At 40.7% G+C, this 25,777-nt stretch overlaps 1 protein-coding gene across 32 annotated transcripts in view; it reads right to left on the reverse strand.

Annotated features, from left to right (window-relative positions):
• The window catches only part of CAMK2D (calcium/calmodulin dependent protein kinase II delta), a 118,714-nt gene that overhangs the window by 90,747 nt on the left and 2,190 nt on the right, over positions 1-25,777 (reverse strand). The gene's annotated exons all lie outside the window — the stretch shown is intronic.

Consider the following 25,777-nt stretch of genomic DNA (forward strand, 5'->3'; position numbering starts at 1 on the left):
GGAATGTGCTTCAATATTAGGGGAGAGGCAACTGGGAAGACTTTGAAAAGCCAGGCCTTAAATGAATAACTCTTATGCTTCAGATTCTAACTGATCTGAAGACACAGTTTCTAATAAAACAAAAGCTAATGACTTAGGATGACTGGTGAGCTCAGAAGACCGTTGACAAAAAAAGTCCCACGGTGCTCCTTAGAGATTAACGATCAGCTCTAAGCAATCAAATCCAACAATTATTTATAGACTAATCCAAATACCTGACGGCATTCTTCCACCAGGATGTTGAATTACTTCAGTATTAGGCACCTGATTCCTTTCAGTAAATGTACGGTAAATTAAATTTGTAATGCTGTGGTATCAAACCCACTTAAATCCTCAAGTATATTCATTCTTCAAGCGCCATCCTCTCCAAGGGTGCCGTCACACCTCTGAGTTATCATGCTAGTGGCTTCTCCAAGATTTTTACTCATGCTACTCTTCTAGGTGTCATTGCCTTTGTACAGCTCCTCTTCCTATACCTCCTCCTGAGGAAGAGAAGCTAGTTTGCAGCATTTACAAGCAGGATGATCTCAGCTTTTTGCCAGCATGGAAGGGATCCATTCTCCAGATCCTCCACAAGTGACTCCTAATACCACTGCACCAAGTGTCAGGACACCTAACCTGACCGAGATGGCTGTCAGCAGCATCACAACTTTCAGATGTATACAACACCTCAGCTGTCAGCTGCCTTGCAAAACAAAATACTAGCATCAAGCAGGAACTTGCCGTGTCACATTTTCAACTACAAAGCTTTTTCTCAACCAAAAAAAGAAACAACACCAACAGCAAATTTACGACCAGGTGTGACCTGAAGGTCTTAAGCTGAAATATGAAACAAGACTACGTAGTGTGTGAATTGCTGAGCACACCTTGCATGCTGTCATTTCACTGAAGTAACACCATCTCTTCTAGTAATTTACTAACTTCACAGGAAAGAGAGGGGAAAAGAACTGTTCTGGATTGCCTCGGGAATGATACATCTTGAAACATCAGTAATTCTGCTACTAAATATTGTTAATTCATAGCATCTCTTGAAAAGTTCCCTTACAAGAGGTGGTGTGACACAAGTTATCTATCAGAGCTGTGAGAAAGAGATGAAACAGCAAACTGGCACGGCCACCAGCTATAAATTATCAGCAGCAACTCTGCTATTTATACCTGCAAGCGCTGGTAGAGAAGATGAGACTGTTTCCTTTGATGCCATCCAATGTTATCTCTACAGAACTCAAAAATGAACTGCTAAACAGGGATGAGGGAAAGCCACTCCTAGGAGCTGCAAAGGGAAGCAATTACAGATTAAAAATCAACTTCTCTGTTAACAAAGACGTGATAGATGCAAGCGCTGTGCAGCGCTGGCACCGACCCCCTCTGCAGACCAGGCCCATGGAAAGGAGTATGTGGAAACAGAATGTTGACTAGAGCTAGGCCAAGCAGCGTCCAACACACTGACATTTTCCAGACAAAAGCCACAGAGAGTCATAAAAAGCTCTCATTTCTCACTGCATAAAAGATCTGCTGTTCTGACTGCAATCCTTGGCCTGAAGCAGGCACGATCTGACTGATCTTCATTCGTTTTATTCCTCAGGAAAATGTCCAGGAAGCTTTGTTTGACATCCAGCAGCAACATCTGCGTACGGGATGCTGAAAACAAGACAAGTACGTAGCTGCTACCTGGATTAACTGCAAAGGGCCCAAGAGCTGCCTCCCCTTTGGGAAGCCCTCTTCAACTCCTACAGGAAAAAATACCACCACTGATCCTCTTGGCATTATCTGAGAATACTTTCAGGCTACTTGTTAAGTTAATCATTGCAATCACCAAGATGAACTAATGGGAGAATTAAAAACAATTATTTGTTATTTGGATTAAATCTACTTTGACAACTAGCAGAATAATATTCTGATCTGCTTTAAGGTAAGGAGTCCTCGATCCAAAATGAAAAAAATGTTATATTAACTTGGTAAATTGAGTCATTTCCCATTCTTTTCTCTGTCCAGAGTAATGAATCCAAGAATAAGCTGCTGCCAAGCTGAAGTTCCCCTGCTGTCCAAGTCTGCTCAGCTCACCTGAACATTCCTATGCAGTTCTCAACTTCCACATACAACCTGTCCAAGTTCCACAGAACTAACCCATCTTTGCTCACATTCTTACTCACTTAAATACTCCTGTGTACACGCACCACTAGAAATAAGGCCTTAAATACTCTTTGTCAATATTTGACTCTCTGGGCTCATTTACTCCATCTAAACAGCAGAGTTGAAGCACTTATGACTTCCACAACCATGAAATTATTTTCCTCAACTATTTTATGAGGTAATAACTTCAGGAATTTTTACAACTCTTGTTTTGGAGGTTCTTATTTTTTCTCCACCAAGCTAACCAGTATTATTGGAAGTGAAAAGAGCAACTGGACACTAAGGAGCAGCCTGCGTGCCAAAACATGCCTGCAGCTCATTCCTGTGCACAACTGGGTTCAAGCTGCTGCAATACAGAAACTGCATTACCTTTGCATGCAGCAGTTCAGAGATAAGGGAGGGAATCAACTCCAGTAGCAAAATTCAAATTCTTGCGTAAGCTTTCAGCCATGCAGGCTGTACACTTAAATGTTTATGGTGACACATTATACTTTATTTAAATAACACTGTCAAGGTTTCGGTTAATTTGGCAACCCTCATGCAAAACCATTGTCTGTAACCCACTAAACCCAGTGCACCAAACAGTATTTGCTTTATTTACAGCATTAATACTCCCAACTGATGAAGCCCAATGATGCATGGCTTGATTACACAATGCCAATTGACTGTAAAGCAGGTATGTAACTAGGTATGGCTAAACATTTGTTTTTGTTACCATTTCAAAACTATCAGGAGACTCCCAAAAGCTGACAAGTTTGGGCACCTTTGGCACTGTGCCAGTGTTTTAACATCGGATCTGATGTTTGCTGCACATAAACAGGAGACACCCACAAAGCAACACAAACTGCCCTTTAGATCCCAGTCTGAGTGAAACAGCTGCAAAACCCCCAATTTAATAGCTCAGCACAATGCAACATCATCAAATGAAACAAATGAGTACTTAAAATTCACATCAATTTAATTCCGCAAGTAATTTATCCAGACAGCACTTTATTCATGTCCCCACTTGACATGTTCACAGCTATTTTAAATACAAACAAGCTCAGAGAAAACACATGGTAGTATTGTTTGCTTTGACGTTGTTAAGCAACTGGAAGTTTATCAGGTTTCTAACACCAATTAATTGCTCATTCTAACTCAGCAGAACGCAAGATCAGTGGGTCAAATCCTCAAATAGTTTTAAGCTCGGCATATCAGGCTTTGTTGCCTCTACCAAAGAGAGCTTTGGCAACTCCCCCAGGGAAAACAAAAATGAAGAAAACCCTACAGAGTGTGGTGACATTTCCCTCTGCATTTGTTACTGCAGGTTTTCCAGTGGAGAAGACACATGGCTCCCCAGACCAAGCTAAGGAATCCATTGGCAGATGCAAAGGGAAGCATCAGCAGCGTACATGAATTGCCTGTGCTGTGTCAACACCAGAACAGAGCACACACGGGAGAAATCCCTTCCCAGCCCCCATCTCTATATATAACACACCAGGAGAGCTCAGGGCAGCAAAGCAGGAACTGGGGTTTCTTTGCTTTAACAGGAACCCATTGCACCAACTTACAGTAAACACATAGCAGTCCACAGAGCCCAGCATCACATTTTCTCTTGACTTTCACCAAAGATTACAATGAATTCATAGAATATCTCGAATTGGAAGGGAGCCAGGAGGATCAGGGAGTTATCCAAAGCCTTGAAACATCCTGAGCGAGCTACAGAGTTCAGCAGGCAGAAGGACATGCAAGGTACAGTCCAGGTGCAGCACCTCAGTGATGTGAATCCACTGTTTCATGGTTCAAGGCCAAAATCCAATATAATTTCTCTTCCTCCTTGAGGTATTTTTTTAGAGGGTAATAATGTGAGATATCAACCATCTCTCACAGCAGATTTTAAGTTCAGTCCTTAACTTATAAATTACTGCAATAAACATGCATAATTGTAACTGAAACATGCTCATCTTTTTTGAACCCCATCTTGTATTCCCCAGTTCCACTTTTATTTTCATCACTACTCAACTACCTCAACAACTTGAATTTCAAATTTCTCCTAGCAAAGAGAACTCCAAGCTACAGTCTGACAGTTTGTTTAATAGGCTGGATACCATGTAGATTATACTTATATCTCAAGATAGATTTTTAATTGCACACTCATATCTCAATTTCACATATCTGTAGTTAAGGGTCATGTGTCAATATTTCTGCTTATAAATCAAATTAGGCAGTTCAAAAGGTTTAATGGGCTGTAGAACTGATTCCAGAATGAACAAAGTTGTCCACTGATCAGTAGCAATGAAATTTTACTCCTTTATCTCTTTTCTAATGATTCCCAAAATATGAAATAAAAATCTGAATTCCATCAGACAAAAAGAAAAACTGTATTCTGAAGGCAATTAACCACTACACATCCATGCAGTGTAAAAATTTCCATGTAGCATCTGGTTATTTGTGAACTAAGGCTTTGGCACATGGGAGGGCTCCAAAGGATGATCACAGAATGGTCACATTTGGCTTTCAGTGCACTGGGCAAGACTAACTTGGCCTGGGCAGCCCAAAAGCTCCCTGACACTTCCTCGTACAAATGTTTTATCAGCTACACCAGTTTTTGGAAATGATACTCCATGGGTTTTACAGACCCTTCTGACAGCCCATTAAGGTTGACAGGTGTCATCCTCTCTCCAAATGGGAGGTGAGAGGTAAGGGAGAGAGCAAGAGAGGGGATAAAAGAGAGGAGAAAAATAATATTAAAAGCAAATAGTTGAGCAAACTCAAGCAAAGACGACTCAAGCAACAAAAGTACTGGATTGGCTCTTGGATGTCACCCAAGGATTCAGACCAGGTTGAAACATGAAAGACTTCCATGGAGAAAAACATTCCAAGAGCTGCCAACCAAAAGTGTCCTAAAGAGCATGTTAACCTTTGATCAGCAAAGCTCTGTCTAACTCACGTTCTCTCCCTGTTGAAATTCTTGGGCTCTTCAGATGACTCCCGAGATTAGCACATCAGTGAGCAGCCAGTCAAGAGAACATGCTGAGAACCATTCTCATTAAGGCCAGGAGACTTGCTAAGGCAGCTTTGTTGAAAAGCACATCATGAACATACACATAAAAGGAAAAAAAAAATAAAATAATCCAACAAACCTCAACCCACCTCTAAGTTGGAAGGATTTTCGTTATTCACTTATTTTCTAATAATCATAAGATCTCACCAATCTGGTTGCTAGCTGTTCAACAGTTGCTAGCACTGAATGCATGTGGTAGCACTAGGATAAAAATGCCTCAGAAATGTAAATTTAATTTATTCAAAATTAAAAAAGAAAATTTCTGGTAGACAACCTGTACAAAAGGAAAAGCCTACAAAGCCACATCAATCATTCAGCTATAGTGAATACAGTCGCAGTGTTCTGCAAATGTATATCAGAATTCCATAGTTAAATCCTTACTCTGAAAATTTAAAAGTATTTACCTTCCTTTCAATCTAAATATTGAATAATGTATTAAATTGAAATAAGTTTGTTTTATATTTGGCTGGTGCTTCTTTATGACCTATAAACACAACCTGTCCAAGGGGAAGGGAGGGAAGGTAATCACTAGCTTGGAATGATGGACAGCCTTGGCAGAAATATTGTTCAGATCCTTCAGGCTAAGTAAATTTTTTTTCTTTAATATCCAGAAGTGTATTAATCCAAAAATACATCAGCAAGTTTAAAAGGGGTCATGACCTCATTCTGTCTGGATGGAAAAGAACGTTCCTCCTCAGAAATAACTTCAGTTCCTCCGCATGAAAACCATTCACCTTCCTCTGTGAGCACTTCACAAAGGTTTTGATTCACAAAGTGGGCAAAAGACACCTAAGTGTCTTCAGCAAGTTCCTCAATTTCACTTTTTCTCTAGATGAGCTCTCAATTTCTGGGTTCCAGTTCTGGGTTTGTTTTCTTCCCCTTCCGCAACAGGAGCGCTTCTTTAGCGCATTTCATTGCACTTTAGAAATTTTCAAAATTCCTCCCATCTCTTCAAATCTTGACTTGTTCATAAAAAGATTCTATTTAACCTAATTATCCTCAAATAAGCTTTTCTGTCTGAACCATGTCAAAATTTATGAAGTTAGCAAGGTACTTTTTCAGAGATATTCATTTATGACTATAAACCACACAATTATTTTATCTGAACTCACAAGTCATTCTTAGAAATTATGCTATTAGCCAGTGATGTTCTGTCATTCTAAGAGAAATAACTGAGATGAAGGCTGCTTCTTGGACAGTCAAAAGCTTCATAAACAATCTGCATACCATAAAGTGCAAAAGCCCATGAAACCATTTACCAGGTGGCACCACTGAAGCCTTTCTTACATTAATGCTTTTAAACCAATTTCAGCAGCAATAATGTTTTTGCTTTGGGCAAAAAGACGAGATGTGTTTCATAGTTTTTCCAGAAAGGTCAGAGCAGTTAGGAAACCCTTATTTAAAACAGCCTAATATCAACAGCTTAGCAAGTTCTTGAAGGAGAGTTTAAGCACAGAAGTAACAACTGAAGAACATTCTCCACAGATCTGTACAAGTGTGCAGTAACTAATGATAGCTCACAGGCACACTTAAGTGTGGAAAGAAAAGCAGCCTGAATATTTCACGTGGAAATTACTGTAAGCTACATGAGAGAGACTTTTCCATGACAAGTGATAATTTCTGCTTTTCAGTTAGGCAGCCTTTTCAGAGATCCTTGTTATCTTTTCCATGTGCTTTTCACTGACCATTTGAAAAGCCTACCTTGATTTGAAAGCACAGTCATCTTTTCAAAGAGTTTCTTGTGAAGAGATGATATATATATAAACATATGCCAGGTAATTATAGCAGAAAAACATCTTTTCCACGTTACAGTCTGCTTCCTAGAATGAATGGGTTCCTGTGAGTAATTCTGTGCAGCACAAGGCCATTTTCTATCTCTTGAAGGTTGATTCCATAGTGTCATGGCAAAGTATCATAAGGAAAGAGAAACAGCTATTACAGCTTCACAGCTTTCCAACATTTAAGTGAAAAGCACCACGCTCTCCTCCAACCTCGCCTCCTCTATTTGCTCTTTTCTTCTGCTGCATGTTCACAAGCCACCTCTGTCCCATGTACACTGTAGAAATGTAGGAAGAGGGGTGAAAAAAAGCCCTGAGGGCCACTGCTCACTAGAAACAAATATTCCTTAGGAACTAACTGAATTCTAAATAAACACCTCCCAAAATTTCAAGACTCGACAGCTGAATTTCCTTGGCAAACAAGCCTGCAGAAGCCCAGACAGAAGTCCACCTCAGCCCTGTATGAAAGGAGGTCTGTGTTATTAATGCTTCACCTATAAATATCTCGAGGGAAGAGCTGGGAAGGAGAAGGAGACCTGTGCAGAGCAGCTAAGGAGCTTATCAGACAGAGATAATCCCTCTCAGGAACACGCACAGACACTGGGAAAGGTGAAGGGGCAGTACAAGACCTGCATTTCCCAGGGAACATGTGGCACGTGCAGCAGTAGCTGCGGCAGCATCCTGTGTCAGCCAGTGATGAACATGAGCTCAATTTGGCCCTCTCTGCAGGACACTCCCTTCATGAGCAGCAGCTGCAGCCCTTCCACATCTCCCTGCACACAGTGATCCCAGGCAGAAGCACAGCTCCTTGCTCCAACAACTATTTTGCAGCAATTAGGCTGTACATTATTCCCTACCTCTCCAGAAAAATTCTGTCAGAAATTGTATTGCTTCAAGAACACTGGAGAGGCTTCATGGTCATAGGATCCAACAGTCAGTTTAAATACACTATCCCAAACTTGAATCAAATGAGAATAAAAAGCTAAAACAGCCTTTCACCTTTCAACACCCTTCCCACCTGTAAAAAAATACTTAATATTTCCAGCATCAATTTCACTAAGCTTTTCCACAGAGTTTTTAATAATGATCAAAGCATTTCATCCTGAGTCTGAAGATGTCAAATATTGCTCTCAGCTATCTTCAGTCAACTACCAGCACAAAAGTTATTCTGCTTAATGTTTTATTGCGGCATATGAAAATAAAGACCAGTAAGTAATGCAGGTTACACAGTATTTGACACCAGTAGGAGTTCATTTCTGAAGATAAAAACACTTTTTAACCAGTTGGGTTTGAAACATCTTAGAGGAAAGCGGAAGCCTACCTTTCCCTTCTGCCTGTCATCAGAACTCAGCGATGCTAATCCAAAACAAGACATTCTGAGCTCAGCCTTACAAATTTTTGATGCCTTTTACGTAACGGTGTTTAGAAGTGAAGCTTATAGGGACTGTCTTGTTTGTGGCATGTCAGCAGCAAGAGAAAATATCCCTCATTGCATGACTGGAGAAGGCCTTGAACATGACTACACCTGAAGCTGCAGAAGCTCTAAGAGGCAGGCAGATTATGAGCATCCACATCTTGCTTGGTACCCCATTAAACACCACACAACTCCTTCCCATCTCTCAGACTGCTTCCCAGAGCTACCTGCAAAGAAACCCACCCTCTCTACAACCCAGAAAGGCAGAAAGTGAGATAGGAGTTGAAGAGGAAAATGACTGAATGAAACCAGTACCTGGTTTGCAGCTTGCACAATTCACACTGCAGTAGGCAGAAAGGACAACTGCCCTTTAAGATCCAGAGACAGAAACCTCATTTCATGTGGGTTTTCAATTAAGGACCACATTCTGCTAAGATATTTAATACAATTATAAAAAACACCAGCTGTTCAGTTCTACCATTAATAAACTGCACACTAGCTTTCCTTGCCTCTGGATTTCTATGGTAAACACAAGTAACATCCATCATGTCTAAATTATCCCAGTAACCGATCCGTGTGCTATAGAGAGACACAGATACATAAAATGTCACATTTCAGATAAGCCAAGCCACCAAGTGGCTTTATCTGTCCAATCCATGGCACACACTAATCATCTGTGCTACCAGCACACAGGGGTCTGAATAGAACCAGGCAATCACTGAGCAAAGTAGGATGATCGCTGTTCTGAGTTCGAAATGGGTTTGAAATGATGATTTTGCAGACTGTGTAAACACAGGCAGACTTTAAGGTATGTCCAGTTCCATGGATTATACTCAGGCTACAAGTGACATAATGATCATGTTGAATCAGGATATAAAGCTTCATAAGGGACACAGTTTCACCCTGCAATTTGATTTTTAACATGCAATATCAAATTGCATTAACAGTACAAGTACTACCTCTTAAGTGAGGGGTAAAATGACAGCGTGTATCTTCTTGTTAAAGTAACCCTTCCTCCCAATCCACGACCAACCACCCCATTTGATACAGGAGATATCTCTATTATGAGTAGAGATGGGAATAAATTAGCTCTGGTTCTTTACTTCAAAACTACATTTCCTCATGGGAATGCCCTGCACAAATCATTAATCAAATAGCCTGGTAGCAAATAGTTCAAATATCCCAACCCCAGCACAGTTCAAGAAGTAGCAAGTGTATAGTAATTTGTGGTTGGATAGAAACCAGATTTTTGAGGAGCACTGTCACTCGGGACAATTATTTTAAATTGTATTAATACATGAAATAAACCAGATCTTTAAAATCTACCAACATGACCTCAACAATAAAACAAACGTAAACCCAAACCCAAATACTTATCTTCCACCTAAGAAAGCTGCATGACTTACACTAAAAAAAGCAGACATCTGAGATTTAATCAAAAAATATCCCTGATAAAACGAGAGCTTACACTGGCAAAAAGTTCTGTCTAAGGAAAAGTCATATGACTTACAAATATGTGTGTTGAAGCAAAACCTTCACAGCAGCTACTCAGTGATGGAAGCATATTGCAGCTGCAGGTGCTATTTTAAATCTACCACACAGGTTATGTATTAATCACACGACTTTCTGCCAAGACCGCTTGTACAAGTGTTCTCACATGTCGCACACACACACACACAACCCCAGCAGCCAGACAAACATGTTGGAAAATTCTCCCCACAGCCCTTGCTAGAATCAGCACAGAGGCTCAGGGCAGTTCAAGTTCCCTCCATCAGGCTGGACACTGCTGGGCTGAGTGGCAGCGCTGCTGTACAGACATCAAATGTTTGACATGCTCTGCAATTTTCCTATCGGCTCCCGTGTTCGTGGGATAAAGCCCTGACAATACTTCCAGGTCACTTGCTGGGTAACATCTCTCCACATCAGAAAACACACAGGTAATTGTCACAGCTACATCCAAGCTTATGGAGCAGGATGGAAATTGCCATTTTACAGACTGTCACCTGTCAAAACTGCAGTGCAGGTTTTACCTTCATGTTCTGACCAATTTAAGCTTTCTGTGGATTTAGCCAAGCTGGTGAAGGGATCACCCTGAGAATCCTATGCTTGGTTTAACACAGGATGCAGCATTGCCAACACCTACACAGAATTACTGACACCAGTTCAACCATTTGCTCATTTTTTCAAAGACAAAAGACAACTCAATTCAGCCCTCTATACCATGAGTTTTTATCACTTGGCCAGGGGCAGTTCTTTAGCTCCTGATTCAGCTCCTGATGCTCAAGGGGAGTCACGGCAGAAGTACACAAGTGTGAAATATATAATATGCTATTTCCTAGAAAAACATCAGAACCCAAAAGTTAAAGGAAACTCTTGGTTTTTTATTGCAATTTCTTTGGCAGAGGGTGCAAGAGACATCTGCCATTTCAATAGCATTGCCTCCCCATCTGTCCTTGGCGCTGCAGTTGTACAAATCCAACCGTTTCCCAAATTATTCTTTAAAGTTGATGCTGTTGAAATGATGAATCAGAAAAACACAGTTCAGAGGAGGAATTCTGCCCCGTTCTGATCACACAAGGGCACAAGAGAAAGGCAGTACCAAGCGTTGGTCATGACACTGGTGACAAGTGCAGCAGAGACCTGTCACCGCAGGACACAACTACTGCCCTACCTTTGGCTCTGACACACACAGGGGATTAGGCTGAGGCTTAAAATGTAAAGATCAGATAAAGGAGAGTTCATCGTGGATTCTTCTCAGATCCCCACACCTTGCCAGGCTCCCAGAGCTTCACAGGATTTTGCTATGGATGATTTTGAGGGCATTAAAAGCAGCTCTTACCAAGCTGTGCGCTCTTCAGCTTTCTAACTACCACTTCTGCAGCAGAGAAAGATCTAACTACAGTTTCTGAATTATTTGTCACTTTCAACCTGTTGTCACCAAACTGTTAGCATGATTTGTCATTTCTCAAAACACTGCAAGCTTTCATCTTAGACCTCCTCAGCATTAAGGGTAAGGGTTTCTTTTGTTGACAGTAAGAAAACCTGTGACATTCAGGTAATGACAAGAGATGCACAACCAACAAATGAAAAGATGATTTGTTACTTTTTTTTTTTTAGTTCAACCTACAAACACTGTCAAAGGGCTGCAGATTCTTCGATAAGTTATTTCATCCTACTCAAAATAAAAGATAAAAAACCCAAGCTGACGAAAGCAGGCAATAGAACCACAGCTAATTACTGAGGCCTTTGCACAGTTAACTATAAAGCTAAACTTTCCCACCGTCTTTAAAAATTGCTTTTCCCCTTTTATAAGCAACCTTTGCCAATTTCCAAGTCAATTAAAGGAAGAACATTACAAGCACTCAAACCAACTCTGAGAACTTGATGACAGGTTTGACAACATTGCTCACTCCTGCGCAGCCGCTCATTTTTATATTAGGCAAGAAAGCTTAGTCATTAAGGAAAACTTCAAGCACATTTGCAATGCTTGTCACTCAACAATCCCCCACAGAATATCAATGTATTTAATGAGAAGCAGGCTGAAGCAGTGGCAGAGCATTTTATTCAGCTGTTTCATAGAAAGTCCCATGAAAATATGAAGAATCTTCCCACTCCCATAAGATAAATGTATCCTTGTAAATAGGCAATTAGAAGTTAACTGTACTGCAGTCTTACTCTGATTGATATCTTGATGCAAGATCAAACTACACCTTTATAGTTTACTACTGAATACTCTCTTAGCAGCAAACATTTTTTCTTCAGCTATTCTGCTAGAGGGACAGGATACAGGATGACAGGATAATATTTTCATTTCATGATAAGGCAAAATTACCAACAAAAAACAGGCGGAAAAGCCACTGCACTTGCCCCATAAAATAATCAGGTTTTTTCACCTTCCCATTTTTATCCTTTAGAACAATCTTGGTACCCATGAAACTTTCTCTGCCCATGTCAGTGCTGCTTCTCCTTTCCTCTACCTGGCAGGGAGTCCATGCTCAGACAACGAGTCCCTTTTACATCAAGAGACCCCAGCTGGCATCCCACATATTATTTTGACATTATTATAGATAGGTTATAACTGAAATTCAGGAAGCTGAACTAAAACTGAAGCAGAATGGATTTCTGGTAGGAGTGGGTAAATGTTACCATGAAAATGAGTGACCTTCAAAAACTGCTTAAATGCTTAAAATATTTTGGTCAAAATGTATGCCACAGCTGAACACATCCAAAACCTAAGCACATTCAATTCAAAACGTTATGCATTTTACAAGAGGATCTTCTAAGATTTTAACTGCAAGAACATTTTTTACATTGAGTATTCACATAACACAGAAAAGAAAAACAAGCACATTTTGAGCAATAGGGACAATATGAAAGAGAGAGAATTTAAAAGAGATTACCTTGCAATGAGGTTATGAGGACCCCATCTCAGAGATGGGATGGAGGAATTGCAAAAGATAGACAAAACCCCACAAAACTAAACAAAGACCCCAACAAATCTCCACATGCCACTCAGATGTCTATTTTAGAAGCCTTCTTGAGCATCAGACTGAGAACAATGGCTCCCACAGCAGGAGCTCTTCAACAGTTTAACAAAATTGGTGGACAAAGTGTGCATGAGGACACATGGATGGCACAGGCATGGACTTCATCCACATCCCTCTATTATCCCACCTGAAGTTATAGCAATAAGGACACAGGTACCAGACTATCATTGGGTTACAGCAGTGGAACAAAATTATTGCCCATGAGTGGCATTTCCTGAGTGCTGCAAAATAAAGCACATGAGATTAAACATCCTCTACAGAGGCTCTCAGACCAAGTCTATATGCACAGCTTTTGGATGGATCCTTCACAGCCCTCTTCTCTGAGGAAAAAAAAATACACATCCATTTTCTAAAAACATGGAAGAGCAGGGGAATCCTTCAAAAACGTAAACATCAAATGCAATCTCCTGTTTTCTGCGCATCCGAGTCCAGAAGCAGATCCAGTCTGAGTACCCAAAACTCGCAGTGATAATTTTATATAGCTACATATCACGGTATCAAAAAAATTCCTGGCTAATATTAGCAGTAACATTGCCAAAGGAGCTGATAATCTCTGCTTATTAAGACAATTATTTGTGTTTTGATCTCTTATTTTGGAGACATTTCAAGTAATTCAGATAGGTATTGTATATGTCATTCTGACACTAGATTTAAGTAATGTAATTTAGGGGAATTTTAAAAAATTGGAGATTATTCATTAACTCTGTGCTATGAAACACAGATGCAGGTGAGTGAATTTCAGGTATCAGAGACCTGTCACGTTACTAAGATTTGAAAGGAATGCCATTATAGCATTAGGTTTATAGTTCTGTTCTCATTCCCATAATCCCATTTTTTATCTACAACTTGCATGGTCTGATGACTACTAGAGAGATGTCAAGAATATATATCTGGTTCCACTGATGTTGGCTGTTTAAGTTGGACACTCTAAGTATTAACTTGGTGTGAATGTAGAATTCTGTTATTTACTGACTGAGGCAGTGCTAATTCTGAATTACCACAGCTGTGTTTCACACCTCCAGCTTGGATTTCTATACTACAAGTAATCTGTTTGTTTTGTTGTTGTTTTTTTTTTTTTTTCCCCCTCTTTTCTGTAAAACTAGCTCTTGCAACTTGTAACATGTCCTACAAGGGAATATTGCTCTCCTTGTGGAATCTCCTCCCCTCTGAATGAGGATGACCCAAGTCAGGAAGAATCTCAACCAAAACATTTTACAAAAAATAATGGGAGTTTTTTTGTTGCTCTGGTTTATAATCTCTGTAGCATCAGTTTTTCATTCATCATTATTAAGATTCAGTAAAATCGACATCAAGGGACATGCTTCCCCCCTTTATAAAGGTAAATCAGTCAATCAAACCTGAATATTTACAAGGGTAAAGAACTTAATACTCCTCTAAATACATATCTTCCATATTTCTAGAACACCACTCAATCTTTAAAAAAGTTTATGCCAGACAGGCAAATCATATGCCTTAATGAAGAGCTTTTCTGTTTACTTCTAGTAATTTTTTTTTATTGCAAAACCTATTTAATGTAGTTTTCACTAAAAATGTCTATTCTCTGTGCAGGCAAGAACACCTGACAGACACAAACGCAGGTGCTGATCTCACGAGTACTCATAGCTGTGGGCACAGCTCAGCATGTTACTTGTCACATTTATGTTACTGCTCAATATCCAAGCACCACTGCTTTATATAAAATCACCTCATTTTCAAGGTCAGACTGTAGAGACTTGCTATCATTAGAATGAACTTTTTTGCTGGAAAAAACCCAAGACACATTCCCCCACGTTCAAGCCTTTAAACCTGGGACAAGCAGCATCTGAGTTTTCCTCCACAGCCCCTCTCACCAATGCAGTCACTGGTACCTGCCAGAGTTTCCTCACAAACCTGTATAAACACAAGCCACACTTAAAGGCATCAGGAACTCAGGCTTTTTTCCTGTTCAGGAAGTTTCTGCTGCCCACTATCACCGCGTTATGGAACATTAAACATGAACATTAACAGTGTGAGAAACATGAAGGAAAAGGATCTCTAAGATAACAAAAACAAAAAAACAAGGCCACTCAAAGCAGTGGGGAAAACTCTCAAAAACTCTATTGAGCTTTATTTTTCCACACTGTATCTTATTGACTAAACCAGTCAACAACAATTAGTAACATTTTGAAAGTGTTTCAGTTTATTTACTGTGTGAATCAATAGAACTTTAAACAATAAACTATGCTGCTCTTGGTGCACTTGCACAATTTTCTTTTTCTTTAGCCCTTTTGTTGACTAGATGAGCATCTGTGGTTGCAGAGACAAGTCAACACTCAACAGAAACTATTCCTAATTTAGCTTTGTTTCATGGAGCTATTTTCACAGCAGTTTCCACTCGACCTTGCACAGAGGCAACAGTAACAGCAGGCTATAGAAAGCTACTGTGTCAAGAACTGCACAACATTCCTGGGATGGAGAGAAATGGGTTTGGACTTAGGTCTCAATCTGCATGATCTGAGAAACTCTACAAAAAAACCCTGCAGCTACCTACATCTCTGCACATCAGTTGCTGCTTGGGTACAGCAAGTCCTCTAAAACAATACTCTAGGGAATTTTTCCGGACAGGGATCAAAGCCTCCTGCAAGGCTCCAATGTTTAGGATGCAGAAAGAAAGAAAATGAGGCATCTGGGGATGAGTAAAAACAGAGATTACCAAAATTTGAAATTGGTAGACAACTGGTAGAAGTGGTGACAGAAAACCTAGTGATTAATGGCAAAGATGAAGCGAAAATACTGAGTTCCTTTAGTATCGGCCTTAGAACTCACCAAATCCATCTGTAAATAATCACTGCAATTCACCAGACAAGACCCTCCCATAAAGACACCAGTGATACTACAGATACTCAGATGACCTCCCCTGGTGGTTTTTTTCTGGTCAATTCCAATTCTCCACTCCAAACATCCAAATACAAATATGTAAATTAGCTTGTAGGATGTATAAGAAGAATGGGCAAAATAATGGCAAGTCTGTCATACAGCGAGAAGCTAAGGGAAGATGGCTGTTACATTAAATAATGAGAAGGAGACTGTCCTTGATAAATACACTGATCAAAGATGAAGCCTTCTCTGAAGGACAGCCCAGGCACAGCCAACAAATGCTGTCCATGACTACATTTGGGCTATAAATCAGAACTGTCTTTGAAGTAAAAGAGGGCAGTACCAAATTCTGTCTTCAATAAAGCAAAAATCCACTCACCTCCCCAGTTAATTTTAAGGTAGAGTTTGATTACTGAATCAGGTTATTTATTCTCTTGAAGGACTCAACTTTACCTTGAATACACTTTAATTTCATTTCCTAATTTTCACTGAAGGCCAGCTCCAGGTGATAAATGCTCAAACTGTTCTCTTATCCTGCCCAAGTCCGACAGCAGATAAACGTGATTTGGAAGCGGAAGGGCTCAGTTCTACTGGAATTGGTTTTCCTGTTTCACATAACCAACAGCAGACCACCGATGACCAAAACACGACTCTCAACTTGGCTTTCCTTTGAGGATTGGTAAAGAACCAATCCTTACCCCTAAAAACTATCTAAGCAAGAAGACAATTTGCAACAGAAGAATCAACACTATTTAAAGGTGAAGGGGGTGAATGAGCCCTATTTAAAGGGAAAAAACAACCCTTTTTAAACAAATATTTTGCACTTTTAGGAGTCTTAACATTGGCTGTAACAGCTGTGAGAGTCACATGGCTACAAGAACACACTCTGACTAAAATATAACTATTTTGAAAAATGCTAACAGATCATTAAATTCCATTACTTTAGAACTTGACAAAATCTGCATCTATCAAAGACTTGAAATACAAGTCATTTGTGAGTCTCTGTCATCTCTGAGATACTGAGCTTCCCACCGTGAGTCCGCAAGGCAGAGCTGTGTCACTGATCTGGTCCCCAAGCCATCTGTAACACCAAGCACAGCTCCAAGCAGAGAGGATGGACCACACATAAGCAACTTCTGCTCTGGGAAAATTCATCTCGCTACATGTTTTGATTAACACGGCAATGAAAGCAATTTATTACTTCATTTAGAGTGATAAATCATGTTTAACACAAATAAACAAAAATTTAAAGACAGCAATTCCTGCCCTCATTACAAGTAAAGAGACTCTAAGTTAATAGATGGTTTAGCATGAATTACTTTCCTTCAGCAAACAAGCTGGCTGGATACACACAGGCTCTACCAGATCTTCTGCATCTCATGTGTGCATGTGCACACACACACAGCACTGAACCAGTGGCCTCTTTTTCCTCTTCCATCCTCCCAAAAATGCAACAGCCATGAAAGATCATGGAGTGCTACAGGTAAGAAAAGAAATGTCAGTGGGCTCCTCCATCCAGCACTGGTACACAGCTCCCTATAAATCTTACACTTCCCCCACACACTACAAAGAGGCTTTCTCTAAAAGAAGGAGCAACTAGAAAGGTTTTTAACATGCAAGAGTTTAGTGAGTACCAATGATGAATATCATCAAAGCACCATGAAAAGATACAGAAATGTGACAGAAAACATTTTTGGGTTTTTCTTACCCCTCCCCCATTTGACGCAGTGATACTAAAAATTCCTGAAAAAGGAAGGGTTTTATGCCATGAAGTGCAAGGCATTTAGTCCCATGGGCATTTACCAGTGCTGTCCTCATCACAAATTCCTAGCTGTCCATGCTGTGCAATGCAAAGAGTAGGAAGCTACCTCACACCCAAGGGGGTACTATTTTATAAGCAAGTGACTCAATATAATAAGCACCAAGATAAGCTTTTCAATTTTGTAACTAGAGCATTTAATAAATAATGGGAAAATGCCATTCTTGAAGGTTTCTGCAGTAATCCTTACTCACATCTTGAAGACACTTAACATTAGTCACATCTTTCTATAAAAAAGGTGTAAAGCAGGTCTTGAAGTGTGTTTTAATAACCCAAGTTTAGCAGCACCTGGAGCTGCCCTGAGGGAAACCAAAGGTCATTGCCCTACAGAACAAAATCCTCCCTGCACGGCAGCACCGCAGCAGCCAGTCCAAGTTACACCGTGTTATAACTGCATATACATCTTCATTTCCTGCAGAATGAGTAAAATCTGCCAAATGAATAAGGTTTTGAGAGAAATCTCTCAATTTGGCAAGCACTTACTCTCAAGAGCAATAGCCCATTGAAACCATTCCTACAAGAAGTCTCCAAAACCAGAATCACACCTAAGCACTGGCTTGAAAACTGCTGTGCAATACAAATAACCTGAAGGCCTCTCTTGACTCATTAAATCACGAACCTATCTCTCCAAGAGGTTATAATTTAAATGAAAGCTAAGCCTTGGCAAATCCCATCAGATTGTCAAATATGGATTTTATGTAGGAACCCCATCTGTTTGTGCAGCTACATGAATATGCAACGTGACTTGCTGAAACACTTGCATTCACATTGTGGAAAATTTACAAGTAAGCAGTTCCCAACCACAATTAAATCAGGAACAAAGTTCTGAAAACACAGGCAGTAAATCACTGCCCACAGATATGAGCTTCGAGGCTCCAAGCTTCTTTTCTCTCCCTGTCACGTGCTGAGATGATGAAACTTTACAGCAGAGGTGTGCTACCCTTTGCACTTGCAGGAAGGCTCGCTCATGTTGCCAGCTGGGCAGGGTGCACAGCTCCCTGGAGCGCAGGGCCCGGAGCGTGTGTGACGCCTGCTCTGTGCCACGTGAACCAGTGAGTGCCAGGCAAATTAATTAATTACTGGTTTCCCAGGTGAGGGCACTGCCAGCTGGAGGGCTCACGGCTTGTTCAGCAGCGCTAAACCTGCCTGCAGACCACACACACAACCTAGAGCTGACTGCCCCAGTTCTACACATTCCTCAATGCACATCTGTCCAAATTCACACAGCTGCTCACTGAAACCAGCAAACACTCAGTTCATACCTTTTTTTAAATTAGTATGATAACATAGAATCTGAAGGTTTTAATTCTGCACATCGTGACCCCTGGCTAAAGGTGGGCTTAGGTCAAGTTCTATGGTCAAGGGACCACAACCCTGCTCTCTACAGCAGAGCCAACAGCAGAGTCCAAACTGCTGCACAGCAAAAAGAACCAGCTCCCTGCAGAGCACACCTGGGACAGTGGGAGACAATGTCCAACCAACAGCCCAAAGTCACTGATTCGGCTGCAACTGAGCAAAAGAAACCCCACAACCAGTTGTGAACACACACAAGCACACTCTAGATTCAAGTTGAAAGTGACTGCCAAAACTAAATTAATTCTGGTTTTATGGATGCCAGACAGCTCTCTTGGAAAGCATCACTAGGATTTTAACTTCATACATTCAGTAGGGAAAAATCCTTGGTTACTGGTAAAAAAAAAAAAAATTCAAACCCTCTCATCACAAGATAAAATGCTTCATCTCAACTAGGAAATATCCACAGCATCACATTCCTAATTATTCAAATCTATTTGGTTACTTTTGAGAGGTTTGGGTTGTTAGCTTTTCTTTTTTTTGTGTGTTTATTTTTTTAACCCTGCATGTTTTACTCTCAAATTTTCCTGTGAATTACTTAGAAGTATTGACAAAAGGTCAGGAATTCACATGACAGAAGCTCCCTCACACCACCAGGTAGGCAAAGTTCCTTTCTACCAAATACAACCCATTTAAACCAATAAGTGCACAAAGATCTCTCTAATAGTTTGCTCAGCACATTACCTATCATTCTCTAGGCTGAAAAACCTAATTAGAAAAAACAAATATATGCTGTAGCACCATTTAGGTTTCTCTATTCCCACTAAAGAGGCCCTGGATTAGAAAAGCAGCTCCATCAGGGATAAGACACCCATGCAAATTTGCAAAAGTTGCCACTCCTTGGCTTTTCTGACAGCTACTGCTTCTGCCCAGCAGCATCTAGAACAACAGATTCAAGAGGAATTAGGTAACCCCTCAGTACAGCAGAACACACCAAGCAGCTTCCGATCAGATACCACAGAAATGATCAGGGCTGCAAAGATTAAAAGTGGGTTCTCCAATTCAAACAAGTGAAAGGAGTTTCAGAACAAGCTGATGACAATCTAGAAAATGACACCGGGTAACAGCACAAGCATCTCCCTGGAAGGAAATACCAACCCCATGTCACACAGATTCCTCACCCTCCCTGATACCGCACACAAGACATTTCTTATAACACAAGGATTAAACAGATGAGGAGTTTGCACAAACATGCACTCCACCATGCACACGAGCTCAATACATCCAAGGAACAAATAGACAGATTGGATTCCTGCGCCTCTCCACAACAGAGCAGATGTTTCTTCAAATTCAAAGCACAATTATTTTCAATAAGGAATTAAAGAGAGGAACAGCCACCGTTCAGTTAGGGTTTTGTTCTCTAGTAACCTTTGTCCAAGCACAGAGGAAGTTGTACTTCTCACAGAATCTCCCAAACCCCCCCCAATATCCTCACAAAGCAATTGACAAATGTGCAGTGTATGTGAACGCAGGAGGAAGCTGGACATACCAACCACCCTGGCCTACATTTCTCGGGAGGTCAGATGAAGGACAGGCACATGAAAAGCACTATTTTGGCAGTACATACATCTGCAAAGCAAAATATTTCACTGACTTTCATTCCAGTCTCTTAGATCAGACATTCACCAATTACATGAAGCAAAAAAAAGAAAAAAAAAAAAGAAGATAAATTCAAACCCCAAACCAGACTGTGGAATCACAGAAGTGTGATTAAACACAGCACAGATGACTTCACACACCCCTAATCACAACCTGGGAAGGTGCATCAATGTTTAGCATTTGGATCAATGCATGCCTACATGTGGTAGGATTTTCACATTTCAATTCCACTGTTTAGTTCAGTTTTGAAATTGAATTTCTGGGGGCTTGGTCTGTGCCTCATCTCAGTCCCTCCAGGAACAAGTATATTTCAACCCGGCTGTCAGTGAGGTCAGATCCAAGTCACAAACACCTGAGCTGGTTGTGGTTTCCCATAAAACAAAGTTTTCCATGTATGGTATTCTGTGCAAACAAACAGAACCCATCTACAATAAATGCAAAGGGCTGCCCACAGTGTTCATTTCCTTATTTCTGTATTTGACCCAAACCTTTCATTCTGAAGTACCATTTGAACATAGCAAAACATTCTCTCTCAGACCAAGAGGAATAGAACACATCCCTATCTCAGTATCAGGATGTGGAAGCTCAGGAAAGGTATTCCATTTGCATCTTCAGTTCTCCCTTCTCTTCCAGCAGAAGCAATCCCCCAAGTGGAGCTGTTCAAATGTGCAGCTAAGTCCTCACTTGGCAGGAAGAAAGCACACAGAACAAGAACAGCAATCAGTGCCAAAAATGTGTAACTTCTGACAAAAAATATCTGGAGACCAGTAGCCAAAAAAGTCCCCAATAATCCCCTCTCATGTGCATTTCCCCCACTTCCCCTAATGAGCTTGCTGAAACTGAGCTGACAGATGATGCAAACACCTTTTTACTCTCTATGGCTTTCCAAGAGAAATTCCAGCCACAATGAAAGAGTAAATAACTCTTCTGCAAAAACTCCAGAAGTGACATTATTGAGACCAACACAGCATTTGTTATGAATAATTTAACTACAAACTGCCAGGACATCTCATATCAAATCAAGTTTAACTGTTAGAATAAATTACTACCAACCAACACTCATCACAGTTTCAAAGTCCTCATTCTCACTGGTATTCAAAAGCTCTTCAGGTTTTCACTAGCACCAAAACAGAATAAATGCTAAAAGCAAAACAGAATTAAAAGCTCCAAACCTTCACAAAATAGAGCAGCTAACCGAAAATCCCTCTTGAGGTTCTTTTTGTTTGATAATGCTCTCCTCTCCCCACTAGACTGAGCTGACTGGAGTCAATTTCAACAGAACCAGTAGCCTGCTAAATTAAGGTAATTTGCAAATAAACAAATACTTGCAGATAAACATTCAAATGAGTGTGTGGTGTTACAACCATGTCAAATCTAAAAGAATGCCACGCCTAAGCTGAACACAAACATTGAGCACAAATGTACAACAGGATGACTGCATGCTAGCAGGTGAGCCTTCTTACACACCAGTCCTAAAACACTTTCAATGACAATTCATTAACCAGAGAAACAAGAGTACAGCAAGACATGGAAGAAAAACACTGAGATCCCAAGCTTAAATCTTGTCCTCACAAAGACACAATCTGCCTGACAACTAAATGCCCTGAAGGACAGTCCAGTCTGTGTGGGAGTAACGTCACCTGTGCGTAAGAACAGAATTTAGCTTTAAAAATACATGTGTTGTAATAAACTGGCACAGGTAAATGTGTGCTTCGGAGATTAACATCTTGAGCTAGATTAGAAAGAATTATTTTCTCCTCCTATGGAGCACTGCAAGCCTTATTAGAGCTTGCCTTCCTGTACAACATCTGGCATGGACTGACACAAGCTACCTGACTAAAGGAAATGTTAGTCTAGTGACACATCAAAAAACGTTTATCTCTGTGTCACGAAAAGCTGTGCTGAAAAACACTACCCTATATACGCTTCCCACTTCATTCATCTCCCTAATCTATTTCAAATCACTTTAGGGATCATGAGGTGCCCTAGCTGGAGCACTCTGGATGCTGAAACGCTCTTCCCACAGCCCAATTACTCAACTCAGCACAAAATGCTGTTCCCACAGGGTGGGGTTTGCAGCCTCCACACCCATCGGAGCTGGCTGCAGGTGAGTGCCATCGCCCCAGTCCCTCTGGCTGTGCCATGCACCTGCAGGCATGAGCTCATAGGACAGAAGAACAGCAGAAATACTGAAACGAGATTTGGGAAATTTCCTGCAAAGAAGAAAGATAAATAACAGTGACACCTCCAAGGCTGGAGGCTGACGGAATGGTTGGTCCCTGAAAGCTCAGGAGAGCTCCAGCTGACTTTCTCACGTTACTCCTCGCAGCACAATCGGGCACAAACAACGCTTTGGTAGCGCCAAGGGCTGGCAGAGGTATGCCCAGCTTTTGACACCAGCTCCCCAGGAAAAGAAAAGGGACTGGGACATCCTCCTCCTCCTCCTCCTCCCATGGACACCATCACATCACACTGAAAGCACCGGGCTTCTGGCCACCAGAAACTGTCAGGAGGAGTTACTGACAATAGGTACATGCAGAGAAAATCTACCAGTGATTCACCTTTTCAAGTATGATCAGAAAAGCAAACTCTTACCTAAGTGGTTTTTTTGGAAGACAGAAAACAAGGGCTAAACCTTGCAAGAAAATTGGTCTGTTTATGTGAAATCAATTTGGATCAAAGCTAGCAGATTCTCAAAAGAGAAGGGAAAAGATGTACAGATAATGGCAAAAAAAACCCAGACAATCTGCTCATTATTTGGTATTTGGAAGAGACAGGGGCAAAGTAAAGTGACTTCACAGAAGTTCACTTTTATCTGCATGACTTTCTACACATGAAAAACAACACAGACGAGCCCAAGCCCTTACTGAACAGTAAGGAAATCCCAGAGACTTCAACAAGTTAACCACACAGAGCCCAGAACCAGCAAACTCACGTTCTTCACTTTATCTTCTGTTTTCTGTGTGCTTGTTCACTGTTGGACTTAATTTTAGAAGGGTAACACACCTTTTTATGTCCTTCCTTTTTTATAATCAGCCACACAATCACCTTGTGCAAGAACATAAACCATTGATACAAAACTAGCTGGGGATATTCCACTAGTTTAAACTCCAGCTGACCTAGAAAACACCAAGACCACAACTCTGAAGAGCACCTTAAGAATGTATGTAACTATAATAAGCAAAAGCATTTTTGCTATACTGAAAGAGATTCAAACTGCAAATGTTCATTTCTTCTACTACTAGAATCAGAAAATCATGGAATTGGAATTCTGTAAGGAACTGACCATCAACTTGAAAACACCAAGGTTCCTTCTGCTACAACAGGGGGCACAGCTTCCTCTTCCCCTCCAAATTCCAGCCACAGCTCTGCACACAGACAATTTGCCTGAAATTTCCCAGCAAAGTGATGGGAAGGCACCTTCACTGGCATTAGCTGGGGACCAGATCAGATTTACTGCTGAAGTAAGAATTTGGAAATCTCCAGTAACATTTATGCCTGAGATGAAGAGGGAAAGAAAAGACAACTATTGCTCTGACTGGGCTGAAGCCACACAAATAATTTCTCATTTCAAAACTACTTTAAGGAAGTTTCATTTACTCTTCAAAGTCTTGACTCTTCCACAACATATGCTGAAACTGCTCTCATCCAGCCTGGGAAGAAAAAAGGCCCAAATTTGACATTTTATTTAGAACACTTCAAGGGAAGCAAGCACTAGACAAGGAACAGATTTCCAAGCCAAGAGGACACATTTCCTCTTAACTCTGCGCACAGGTGAAGCTGGAGTGGGTATTTCAGTAGGTCTGACACACACAAGTGAATTTCTACCTCCTCGTACAGAAGTTCAGATGGAGTAAAACAAAACCTAGATCTAAAAGCAGCACTTTAATTATCAACTCCATCCCCAATATCAGCCAGGAGAAAGTATCACAGTATGAGGCTTTTCCATATTTCATTTTTTTTTTGCACCACAAGTGTCATTCAAGTGCACCTTTCCACAATTAAAAAATTGCCTCAGAAGAATATAAACATTTCTCCAAGAAGCTTGCACTTCAGAAACTGCTTAGTAGATTTGGAAGTGCTAAAACCCAAAACAACCTCCACAAAAAAACCAACCCAGCAAGTAAAAAGCTGCAATTCTTTTTGGGATGACTGAAAACAGAGGTGGAAAGGCATTCCCTGCATTCACAGACAGGCACCACGTATGTTCTGATTCGAAAGGATATTCCACAGCTCAGCTTTGAAGTGTAACCCCTTCCTTTATGGGTTGAACCCACAAAAAAATCTGTGTGAAATTTGCCTTATTGCATTTAATGAGCCAAATTCTCCCCAATGCACTTGCACTCCTCAACAGAGCACATCAAGGACCAACTTGGTCCTGCATGAACCAAGTACAGAAGTTACAGCTTGAAACACAGTGCAATCCAACCCATGAGTAATTAGAAAGACATAGTTTTTCCTGGTTCAGCCCAGCATTCCAGGATGTACCCCATCACCACACAGCACACTGGTAACCTGGCTACTGGCACATGGTTCAGCACCTGTTACCAATAACCTGATGATGAGCTTGTTAAGGCTTCTCACATTGAAAATTACTCAGATCTATGAAATCAGAGTGTAGTTTATTTTAAGCATCAAAATTCAACAGATAGCATTAGTGTGCTAAGCAAAAATCTGTGTAAAGCAAACTTGTCAAAATACTTATCTCAAGTACTAGAAATTTCTTAACCTACCTTCAAGCCTGTAACTGTACAAAAAAAAATTTAAGTAACCTTTCAAAAACAAGGGGAAAAATAACCTCACAATGAGAGTGAGAACACTTAAATTCAGCAAAAAGAAAGTTTTCACACAACTTTCACCAACTGCAAGTAACAATCATTGAAAGACCTTTATTAGAGAGCAGCACCTTATCAGAACTTGGTATCATCCTGTGCAATGTCTTATGTTTAAATTTAATGACTCCAAGCTGCTGTTTACCTGCAGTGATTGCTTTGGGGCAGAAGCAGACCAGCCACAAACACGTTTAGGCTCTGACACTACTTACTTATTCACTCCCATGTTCCTTACAGACTCACATGAAAACACAGATAACCTTAGGGGCGAGGGATCCCTAATCCCTGACACCTGGACACAGGCACTCCAGCTGGGAAGTAAGGAGCAATTAACACGGCCCCGCTAAGACTCCCTTTCCACAACAAC

The sequence above is a fragment of the Parus major genome, chromosome 4 (genome assembly GCF_001522545.3).
Source record: "Parus major isolate Abel chromosome 4, Parus_major1.1, whole genome shotgun sequence".
In the NCBI taxonomy this organism is placed as follows: domain Eukaryota; kingdom Metazoa; phylum Chordata; class Aves; order Passeriformes; family Paridae; genus Parus; species Parus major.